The following is an 11,874-nucleotide window of genomic DNA, read 5'->3' as shown; positions in this document are numbered from 1 at the left end:
TTCCCTTTATCCCATTTACAACATGGGATTAGTCACTTCCAGTGTTACAGAATCATAACCATTCATTCCTTGAGATGATGTATTAGTTTCCCTAAAAAGAAAAGCATCTCTTAGAGGTAGGCCATTGTTCAATGGTAGGGCATACAGGATCAAGTTGCTTAGATACTAGGGTGATGGAGCCTGCTAAGGACAGAGGTGACCAATAAACAGCACTAAAAACTGCATAATATATCGAGGATACAGCAAATGCTTGTCTAATCTAACATCTGATGGCTAATGAGGATTTGTAACTCATTTGTAAGAACAGCTTTATTTTTTGCAATGATACTGATTGCATCAGGAATTTCATACTACTACAGAATAGTACATAAATTAAAATCATACACAACTATTAGCACACATTAGCGTGCTTCCTTGAATGGGAATTCTACAAACTAAGGAAACATCTTCAAGAATCAACCTACATTGATATGTTTTTGCAAAGAAGTTTATCACAGCTATATGGGTATTAGACAGTGCCAACATCTCCCTCACTGAATCTGGGATGGTAAAAAGTCTTTGATTTCTGTCTTCACGCTGCCTTAGCAGGGAAAGAAACCGTTTTCTTAAAATTGGGCTGAATATCGAATGAGCTTTAATCACTAAGATACAGAAGACAATTACTGAGGTTATGGTTACACACAAAATTGCAGAGATCGAAATGAAGACTGGAAACTGATACAATAGTTCAAGCCTATATCTGTCTTAGACCAGGTTCCATATGCACTTCTTCCTAGGTAAGAGGTAAACTGTGGCTATATGTCTTGACTCTTACATGGTTTTCACACCATTTCACACGACGTTCTCCTTAGCAAACAAAGACAACACAGTTAAGATGAAATCCTCAAAAAGTAGGTGCATGACTCATTATGAATATACCTTCAGAAACATTTGTCAATTGTTCCTTGTCATACTGAGAGGAATTTTCAAACGGGGTCCTCCCAACGTCTGTGTGGAATCCATTTTATGCAGTATTTTCATTAACAACCTGTGACAAGGGAATAAAGAGCACTCATCAAATCTGCAGACATCATCTAGCTGGGAGAGGATGCAAACAGTTTGGTGGATGGGCTGAGAATTCAAAACCATCTTGCTAAATTGGAGAAAATCAGCGACTCAGTAAAGAAAAGTACAAAGTGCTACACTTAAGAGAAGGAAATCAAAAGCACAAAGAGAAAATGGGGAATAAATGGCCAGACAGCAGCACGGCAGAAAGGCAGCTCAGGATGTGAGCTATGGACTGAATAGGAGTCAACAGTATGATGCTGGTCCAAAAAAAGGCAAAGCTAATGCTGGTTGTTGGGTGTGTGACACATCAGGTAACTGTTTTGCTCCTCCTTGCATTGGGAGGGCTGTACACAGACCAAAGATTTCACAGCTGAGCAGAAAATCTGAGGTTTTGAAAGAGTGTCCTGTGAAGAAAGATTCAGAATGGTTTAAGAAAGGTGAGGCTACAGAATAGCATGGTCATTGTTGGCTTATCAAAGTGAAATGTTTTCACTGACCACTGGGAGCAGGACAAGAAAACATTTCTGCTTAAGGTCAAAGACTGTAGTAATACATGAAAACTGCTGCTGTTTAGAGTCATAGAATCACAAGGTTGGAAAGTACATACAAGATCATCCGGTCCAACTGTCCTCCCATCACTGTAGCTACAGCAAAACACTTTAGTTTAGTTACAGTGTCGCTCAACATGTGACAAACTTCATCAGGGATACTGCAGGTTTGCTCAGGCCTGCCAGTGGGCAGCTAATGTAGCATGAAGATGGAAACAAGCCCAAGGCGTATGTCTAGGGTGGCCACAATTGAATTGTGCCACCCCAGGAATGAAAACAAGATGATTTATTTTGTTACAAAGCCTGGAGATGGCAATATTTAGTTTGACAGTGAGGGCAGAGCAACTTCCTTCAATCTACCAAATTAGAGAGAAACCCTGTGGCAGCTGGTGCAAAAAGGCCATGAATTAAGTCCCCAGCCTCTTCTGAAGCTGTTTCTGAACATCTTGGTGAGGAGATCCCAGGAGGTTTCCAGGGAACAATAAAAAGTGCCTAAGCTCTCACCAGTGCAGAGAGTCTCCGCTTTCATTCTCTTGCGCCTTGCCTACATCCATGCGGACATATTGTGTTTCCGTAGCCACCAGTCTCTGTTGTGATTTAACTTGAAATAAAAATTGACAAATTTTTCCTCCACTTTTTCAGTTCTCCCTAGAGCTGTCTGCAGTTCCTTTGAATACTGGAGCTTTGAATTTCATTAAGGAAACAAAACAATCAAAAACACAGAACAGTTTGGGAACCCACTGAGTTTTTTACTGTTTCTCAACTTGGAGAAGTAAAGTATAGTAAACAAGGTTCTGCTATCCTCCACTGGCCACATTTAGATAGTAATGTGTCCTTTCTTCTAGATGACGTGGGAGTAGAAGATATATATTTGTCTTTTAAAACAATCGAGAAACATAAGGTTCTAGTTAAAGTTGTCAGTCTGGGATGCTTTACAGAACTCCATTATCACTTAAGAAGCAGCATCCTCTGCAGCAGACCTGTAGCTGGAAGGATGCAACAAGCCTGAATTATGCTCTTTTGCTGTGGAATAAGGAAGACAGATGAGATACTGCAGCTGAGGAGTGAATGGCTCAGTGGGCCAGGGACTTCACTGGGCATGTAGCAGGAACTAGGACTTATTGCACTTGCCATGTAAAATCATAAAAATTGGAAAAGACATCTGAAATCATCTAGATCAACCATCACCCCACCATACCCACTGACCACATCCCTCAGTGCCACAGCCACACATTTCTAAGGCCTCCAGGGACGGTGACTCCACCAGCCCCCTGGGCAGCCTGTGCCAACACCTCACTGCTCTTCCTAAGAAACTCCTAATATTCAACCTGAACCTCCCCTGGCACAGCTTAAGGCCTGACACCATGGGGAAATCATACCACCTGGCCCTGGGTCACAGCATCTCCAGCTACAAAATCAGATCACAATCCTGGCTTTTCCTTATGAATAGCTAACTTTCTTTATAAGTAACTTAGAGACCTAAAAGATGATAAGTACTTGATGGGAGATAAAACATGCTCCATGACCCTCTTGTTTTTGTAACAAACACATTTCAGAACTCCAATAGCTAGGTAAAACAGTTACAGGTGCTATTATTCCTAAGGGAATAAGTGCTTCAAAGTGCGCTGCTAGAGCAAAAAAGAAGCAATTCATTCCATTGACTTAACCACATTAATTAGCATCTAACCTGTAGTAATTTAATTGCAAAAATTGCAAAATTAAAAGTTAGCAAAGCAGCCATCAGTGTTCATGACACCGCAGCTCTTTCATACAGAAAAATGATCGTATCTGAAGCACCCCATGGAATTAACACAGCACTCACTGACTGGAAACAGGGTTTTTTCAGACCTTGTGGATTATAGTTAACTTCATCCATTAGCAGTAGCTCGCTAAGGTCACAAACCAGTCCACACCAGCACTCACTAGACTGAAAGGATGTGCTATAGCCCAAAAAAGCAGAGATCACCTAAGTTACAGTGACTGACACGTCAAAGAGGTGCCTTGTGATCACAGTTCAAGGGAGTGCACCTTCCAACAGTTGAGCACTTTGATACATAAGCAGAGAAGCAACGCAAGACCACAGATGGAGCTGTTTCATCCAGGGACCTGATTCTCAGTGCACACAGAGATTCCCTTGCAATTAATTGGCTTCTCATATTGTGACGCTGCCCTTCTACTCGCAGGCTGAAGCTCACCCAACAGCCCCGACATGCTGCCACGTGTTGAAGAAGATAACAAATATTGATCTGCTTTACTCTCTTTCTGCAAATGCCCACACAATTGCGTTTAGCCGAGGAACATTTGAATTGCGGTGGAGATCCAGTACCTTTGTGGCTGGGTTGCTTTTTTTGTTTCCCTGAGATCGGCTGGAGCTTAAGAAACAATGTTCCTTTTGTAGCTCTGGGGCTTTGTTCCCATCATCTTCCAAGAATCGTTTTTCCATTCTAAGAATTATCGAGTGCTGAGCTGGTTTCTGGTAGAGATGGCAGAGTAGATGAACTTGACCTGGAACACACTGATCCTGTTGAATATTTCTGATGAAGTATCCAGTTGTTTTATTTCGGTTAGGAACAAGAAACTTCATTTCTTCAAGGTGAAAATGTCTCATTTAAATCATCCTAAGAACACGACCACAAAGCTCGGCTCTTCAGATTTGTCAGAATAAGCCCACACCGGCCTGCTGGCACTTACCCTCCCTAATAACACCATTTCTCTGTGCAGGCAGTTGTTTGTGAAACTCAGCTTAGTCCTTTCACAGCACCCTCTTAGCACTTTCCAAAAGCCATTTAGCACTTAGCACAGTAAGCAATATGTGGCCAAGAAGATGGGAATATAAGAGGGAAGTATTAGGGACTACTGCTGTTTGAGGGAATTTGTGTGTTAAAGCAGATGATAATATCAGAAACAGTAATTAGGTACTGTGGCAGACAGCAAAGAATAGGGCTAAGTATCTCCAGACTCCAATTTTGACACCTTTCTAACCAAATCAAAATCAGCAGTTACTGGAGCTCAGTGGGATCTTTGTACTTATTCTGAGCATAATTTGTTTAACCTTTGTATCTTCTGAAGAACCAGTTGGTCATCCAGTTATTTCCCCCTTTAAATAAGTACGAGCTACACAGCAGTAAAAAAAGTGCCCATGAAACAAATACCTGTTAAGAGGGATATGATGTAAGCCACCCATTAAAAGCCTCCTGGTTTGTTCTATCGCACAGTGAGTTTGCATGCCCATGATTCGGACTTCAGAGCATCAGGGAGTTTTCCAAGCCCAGTACTCTGCCTGCTGCGTTGAGCTGCCAGTGGGCACTCAGCAGTGGCTGGGAAAGCCCTGCCCACGCCTTCCATGGCTTGGACAGCTCAGTCGTGTTGTCCTTAACAATCCCGTGTATTTCTGTCCTTCATATTTCAGTTCACAGACTGTTTTCTGTTTAGCTTCAACCAAATGCAATACACAAACTTAGCCCACTCAGCTCTGCTGGCACATTTTGAACCCCTTCTCCTCATGATCTTTCACAACTTAGCACTAATATACCATTCATCTTCTCTGCTCCTGGTTCTGTAGAATTTGCTCCCTCTATATGATCTGGAGACAAGTTGGCAGCCCAAGGGGCATCTTCAGTGTAGAAACAGCAGATCCAAACACGTCCACATTAAAGATAAAACATTAAAGTTACAGACAATGCATTGGCACTGGTGACCAGCTCTCATGCACATGAAGAACCTGTGAGGATACCCTTGTGCACCTCCTTTTCCCCTCCATACGACTCAGATGATCTCCTACCGCACACAAGGCCTTGCCAACTGTGTACGTGTTTGCCAGTTCAGTCTGCCTCCACCAAGAACATTAATGTCTGCGAAAGCTTCCTACTTACCTGTACAAGGTTGATCACTGCTGGAATATAGAGCTTTCCTCTCGCTCAGGTCCTACAACCCTCCTATAAATCCCGCTTTTCACAACGGTGGGGAACAAACCTGTGGAAACTGGATTAACTCCACACTTATCTTTTATTTCCAAGCTCTGCTTAGATTCCAGTTTAAAAGAGTAGGTGGTATAGCAAAAGATAGCGGTTCGATACCATTCAAAACATGACTCAAAAGACCACAGAAGTGGAAAGAATGAATTCCTCGCTTATCCCATCCTCCTGCACTGCAGCCCTGGGCTCCTGCAGGGAACAGATGACACGACACCATCAACATAAAGGTGCACAGCGAGCAGGAGTGCTTCTCTCTGCATGGCCACATTGCTGTCGGAGCATTGGAGATGTACCACAGCCAGCTGACAGCAAGGAGCTCCTACTGGTACGGCCATGGCTACTGGGGCTCAGCGCTGGGCCTTTCCCCAGTCCCTTGGCAGGTCTGTAGTAGCTCTTGCTACCCCTGTCAGTATCCAAGCTTCCATCTAAAGCAAGTTCTGCACTGTGAACCAATGCTACAGCTGGGGTAAGCACTGTACGGACTGAGGGTACCAGCTTTCTCAGGTAACAAACACAAAACCTGCTGGAGAGCTAATTGGGATCCTCAGTTACTTGGGATCCTCAGTTACCTGTTCCTTTCACGTTTACATCTGCTTCTGCATCCAGCAGGGTTTGGGTACTACACGGGGCAGCTCTACTCAGCTGGCTTTTGTTGGCTTTGATCTTTAAATACAAGGGGAAGGTTCATACAGTCACAGAACCACAGACGGGTTTGTGTTGGAGGGACCTTGAAGCCCACGCAGTCCCACCCCATGCCCAACCTGCAGGGATGGGGCACCCACATCTCTCTTGCAGCTGTGCCAGCGCATCACCGCCCTCTGCAGAAGAACCTTTTCCTAACACCCCACCTGGCCGTTCCCATCCCCATGCCATACTCTGGGGTCCTGTCGCTGCCACCAGAGGGCACGGACCCCCACCCAGCCCCGAGCCGCGATGATGGCGGCGCACCCAGCCCCGCCCTCCGCCCGCTCGCCATCTCCATGGCCGGGCCGGTGGCGCCCTCTGGCGGCGGCGGGGTGGAGCCGTCCCGCACGAGGCCTAGAGCGATGTAGTATCGACCTCCGGCCGCCAGGGGGCGCCGCCTCCCCGGGCTGCGCCTTCTCTGCGTCACCGCCCCACGCTCCAAGATGGCGCCTGCTGTCCCCCACTGGTGCTGGGACGGAGAGCACAGGGACGGGTTTCAAAGCAGAGCAGCCTGTCAGCCCCTGCACTGCCAGCCCTGTGGTTCTGATGAAGAGATGCCGTTTTGCACTGAAAACACAAAAGGAAGAGAAGCAGAGGATAAAGGCTAAGCTGCCATCCTGATTTCCAAGCAGGTTTTACCTCCACGGCTCCAATAAATCACAAAGGCAACATGAGAACCTGAATGCCGATGCAGCCGGGCCGTGTGGCAGAGCATCGTGCTGCTCCGCTTCCATAGAGCCAGAGGAGACACAGCAGGATGGGGAGCTGAGTGCCTCGTCCTCCCCTCACCTCTCACCAGCCTTCAGAGCTGACAGATGTTTCCTCCGGGCCTGTTATTTCAGACACCTCCACCATTTATACATCCAAGCGAGCCGTGTGGGTGGAATGGGATGTCACAGACAGGCTGGAAATAACTCAGGCTCTGATACCTACTGGCCTGTGTGGAAACTCGGAGATGAGATTGAATCACGTTACACACGGCTGGCAAATGCACCGAGATGCACAGATGGAGCAATGGTGGGTTAAAGCGAGGTTGAGGCGTTCTGTGCTGAGTGCCAGCATGGACTCCACAGCAGCACCGTGCTCAGCAGAACCAGCCTGGCTCAGCCTGCATGGCTGCTTTGTCAACACACAGAGTAGCATATGGAGGAACAACACTATTTAGAAGGATGTGTAGTTTCCTATACGATCATCATTAGAACTGGACAGAGCGGGCCAAGATGTGTACTCAGGTGAACTCAGAGCTTTCTGCTTTGCTCCAAATACAGAGCCCAGAGGGTTTCTGCTGCTTGGTCATTTCCCTGAGCGCCGGCTGGTTTCCTTTGGGCACATCTCAGAACCTGCACTCGTTGTGAGATGTTAATATTTTCCAAGGCTGTCCTGTCTGTCCATGCCAGCCCCTAGAGGACAGGGAGAAGCAATGGGACAAGGGCCCGGGCACGCTCAGCCACACCCTGTGTCTACCAGCACGACATCCATAGCTGCCAATGTAAACGGCATGAGCAGGCGCCTCCATTCACAGCCCTGGAGTGGCAGCCATCAGTGAAGAGCAGCAGTTTTAGTGGCTTGCAATGAGCTAAAAACAGGGTTTTGGTGGAAGACTCGAACTCCTGGAGCATATTCCCACGTTGAGGGAGAAGATATCCACGATTGCTGTCAAAGCTCCTGATGTAGCACAGCTTTGGCACATCATATCTGCTTCAAAAGCTTTTTATTTTTCCTAAAAGTGACCCTCTAGGGTTTGTTTTCTCTTACCTGAGTTCCTTCCAAACATTGGTCTCAAATTCAATGCTTTCTTAAAACACTTACAAAGACTTCAGCCAAAGGTTTTCATTTTAGGTTGTTGAACAAGTCGTGTAGCCAGGACTCAAAACCTTTATGCTGGTAATGGTGCCGTGTCCTAAGGGGATTAATTTGCCTACCTCACACTGTGGGACTTTCCTTCTCCCAGATGCCTCAGTCCAGACTCCCCATGTTTCAGCCTCCTCCTCTCCCAGGAATAAAATGCTGCTGCTCTGAAAAACACAGGTGAAATTGTAAGTGGCACAGCAAGAACAAAACCCCAGGCCTTGAGCTGGTTTGCTCTCAGGCAGCTCATTTCAAACCTGACTGTCCAGAAGTTTGAATTAGATCAGAGCGATAAGCAGCAAAGAGACATTCACTCTGGGAGGGTGTTAGGTCCATCGGTTCTCACAACGTCCCAGTGTGCTTGTGCAGCTCCTCTGATCCTGGACGAGCCCTTTGCTGTAGTGGAAGAAATAACACGTGATGTAATTGTTGTTTGGTGGTGTGTTCGGTAGGTTTTTTGTCTTGTTTTAAAAACAGGCCTCCCTATTGCCCTGCCACTGCTTTCCAGGAAACTTGGTGTTTATTAAGCACTCTGTACATTTGTAGCTCCCTCTAAATGAATAATCAATAGCAATGATAACAGCAGCAAAGTGCTTAGCCCAGCTCTGGTAATAACTCATGGCTGCTAACTTCTTGATAAGGTCACTCCCATACACATGTGCCTCTTCTCCATACGGGGAGCAGAACAGAAGATATTTGTCTTACCAGCAAGAAAGGAAACACTGAGAACATATTCCTTCCAGCAGGTAACAATGCTGGACAACAGCCTGAAGAGCTCTCAGAAATCTATCACGGAGCCTTAACCCCAACACTGAGCTCTGCAAAGCACTTCTTCTTCTAGGAAGTTAGAATCTTTGCAAGCATCTCCTTGATAAGAGTATCCTTTTGTTCATCTCTTCTCACAAACACATGAGAAAGGGGAAATTCCCAGTGGGTTAAAGCACAGAGAGAGGAGCTGGCGCAGCTGTGACTGTATTGGTAGTGCCACCATTGAACTGCAGTTAACAGGACAAAGCCTGGGCTGCACAGCGCTCCGAGCTGTGTTAGGACCCCACTTACTGCAGCTCTCCTACTTAGAATGCCCCACAGCTCTTTGGGCAGGTAGGCAGAAGGGCTTTAAGATTTTTACAGTGATGCCACTGTCAGTAACCAAACCTATGCCATTTAAAAATAGCTCGTGTGCAACCAATGGCTAAATATCAGCTCACCACCCCCCACCTTCCAGCAAAGTGGTTCCCTTGGTGGTGGAGCTGTGGCAGACAGCTGAGGTTGGCTCCATGCAGTCTGCTTCTCTTCCACCACGTCCCTTTAATCCTGGTTTAGGGTTCACAAATGGTTTCTGCCATCTGCCTGGCCTCCACTGTGACCTCTCCAAGGAGTTCACCAAGAGACGGGAGGCTGCAGACATAATCTCTTCCCTGCCCTTCTCCATCAGGAAGCCCAGCTTTACAGTCACCTTTGGGCTTTTTCTTTGCCTTACTTCTGCAGTAAATCAAGTCCATCTGCACATCAATTCCTTCCTGTCAGCTTCTTCCCCCACCTCTGCCCACTAACCTATCCTCAGATCCAGCAATCTTCAGCATGGGAAGAATCCTTAGGATCCCAAAGGGAGTGTCCCACCGTTAAATAATAATCATGCAGAACTAATCACTGGGGGCTGGCAGGGACTTGAAGTCTTTAAAGCCATCTTCCCTCCCATCCCGAGGTGGAGTCACCCAGACAGAGCAAAGCTGTGCTGCTCCGGACCGAGATGCTCAGCCTCCCCAGCAGCCCCCTGCGACCCAGCAGACCTTCCTGGGAAGAAAGCGCTTCCCTGAGTGCAGCCCAAACCCTTTTCTCCTGCAGATTAGGGCAATTACCGCTTGTCCTTCTCCTAGAGGATCAGGAGAACAATCGATCACACTCTGCTTTGTAGCAACCTTTTATATAATAATAAGACAGCTTTTAGAGTAACTGAAAAAGAGGCGTTTGCTCACTTGCAAAGTCAGGACATTCCCTGCCAATGAACATTCTTTGTTGGAGATCCTTTGCCAGCATAGGCTGAGCACTAAGCCCCACAATCTGCATTTTCCTTTTGAATGACTCCCGCAAAATAAACCAAATATCACATCCAAAGAGATTTATTACATCCCTTCCAAGGGCGAAACATTCCTCAGCTGCATTCCACTTCTGTCTTTTGTGCTTAGGAAAGGGGAAAAAAAAAACTCTCTCTGTGATTCCTCTGGATCCCACCCCTCCAGGGCTTCTGTCATTAATAAAGGCGTGCAGCCGGAGCCAGATTTCAGGCTACTTCTGAATGGCTGGCGCGGGGCTCCCGGGGAGAAATCCTGCCTCTGCGAGAGGGAGAAGAAATCGTGGCACCGTGCTTCTCACTGCCGACACCTTTTGTTGCTCCGAGTGACGCCCTGTCCCTGTGGCACAGCTGCCAGAATGGATCTTCTCACTTCCCAGCTGCTCCGGCTTCCCCTGCTCCTGCATGATGCAAGAGTTTGCAATGGTTTTTGGGAGCTCGGACGTGCTCTCAGGGACGCAGCTTGAAGCGATGGCTCCCCCGGCTTTGCAAAGAAGCTTTTATCCAGATGTGTAAAGGAGGATACGCACAGACGGAGGGCGAGGGGGTGAAACCTCTGTTATGTTATCTGAGCTTAATTAAGCTTCTCCCTGGGCAATCACTAATTGATTGACCCCAGGACTACAAAAGGGAGCAAATTTGCCAGAGCTCATTAGAAGTGCAAAGACAGGAATTGTATTTCTTTTCCATTTCAGAGATGAATATATCTTTGGCTGCTGCCTTGCAGTAAATAACCCGTGAAACCAACACTTCTCAATGAATGCTGGTAGGTGGATTTGGCTGCTTAAAGCCAAACGAGAGAAGAGATGCATCCTCACATGCCCTTTTATCATCACTGTATGCCACCATTCAAAGATATTGCCAACTTAAAGCCCTGATACTCCTTTTTGCTCCAGCCCAGGCTGTGCTAACTGACCTGTAAGCAGTCCCAGTGGGCATCAAACCCCTTTTGGTTGCACATTTATCAAAAATTACTAAAAACAAACAAAAAAAATCCAAAGCAAAAATCTGTTTATCTGCTGTGAGATGTGGCCATTGCAGCCAGTAGCTCTGCAGCAACACTGGGAATCACACACCACGTTATCCAAAAAGCAAAAGATGCTGTGCCTGCAGGAAGCAGCAGGTGAGAGGAGCAACCCTTCATGAAGCATCACCCCATCCTGAACCTCCTACCTTACAAAAAGCCTCTGAGATGGTTCCAGTCCAACAGCATCCAGATCCACCTTCTGCCACTCAGCCTCACCCAGATCCTCAACAGCTCAAAGCAGAACTTGCCCAGAGCAGGTCCCATTATAAACACCTGCAACCCAGGGCACTGTTTGCAGGCTTCCACCACAAACACTGACTTCAGCTCCTTGTTGGTGACATGTGACCCTAATGAGCTGCTGGCCAGGTGACAGAACGTAGCCAAAGGCCAACCTTCTAAACCTGCCTGGCCAAAGTCTTTCGTGCTGCTTATCTTTCACAGTGGTTCCAATGAGACTTAAGCCAGTTCAGCTGGGCATTTAAGGTGTGAAGGGAAAGCCCCAGCACACAGCAACCTGTGGGAGCTGCACAGGTGCTCCTGTCAGCTGCTTCCCCTTTTTCCTCCATCACTACAGCAGGCTGTTGTCCTATTCCCTCATGCTCTCCACACCTGGACAAGATGCTCCTGTCTCCCTCCTGAAGATGTTTCTGTGCATTCTGAGAAGCTCTACAGGCA

At 46.8% G+C, this 11,874-nt stretch overlaps 1 long non-coding RNA gene across 2 annotated transcripts; it reads right to left on the bottom strand.

Moving 5' to 3' along the window:
• Nucleotides 1-729: 729 nt before the first annotated feature.
• On the bottom strand, nt 730-11,600 carry LOC107314849. 2 transcript variants are annotated; one of them, XR_001555645.2, is made up of 4 exons: nt 11,346-11,600; nt 8,359-8,497; nt 8,176-8,268; nt 730-1,027 (listed from the first exon to the last, which is right to left on the bottom strand). It is a non-coding gene; the product is annotated as an uncharacterized LOC107314849 (long non-coding RNA). The 2 variants fall into 2 exon arrangements; XR_001555646.2 differs by lacking the exon at nt 11,346-11,600 and adding an exon at nt 10,484-10,952.
• Nucleotides 11,601-11,874: the final 274 nt, after the last annotated feature.

The sequence above is a fragment of the Coturnix japonica genome, chromosome 5, assembly GCF_001577835.2.
Source record: "Coturnix japonica isolate 7356 chromosome 5, Coturnix japonica 2.1, whole genome shotgun sequence".
In the NCBI taxonomy this organism is placed as follows: Eukaryota; Metazoa; Chordata; class Aves; order Galliformes; family Phasianidae; genus Coturnix; species Coturnix japonica.
The sequence above is the reverse complement of the archived record's forward strand: the minus strand, read 5'-3'. Positions and strand labels throughout refer to the sequence as shown.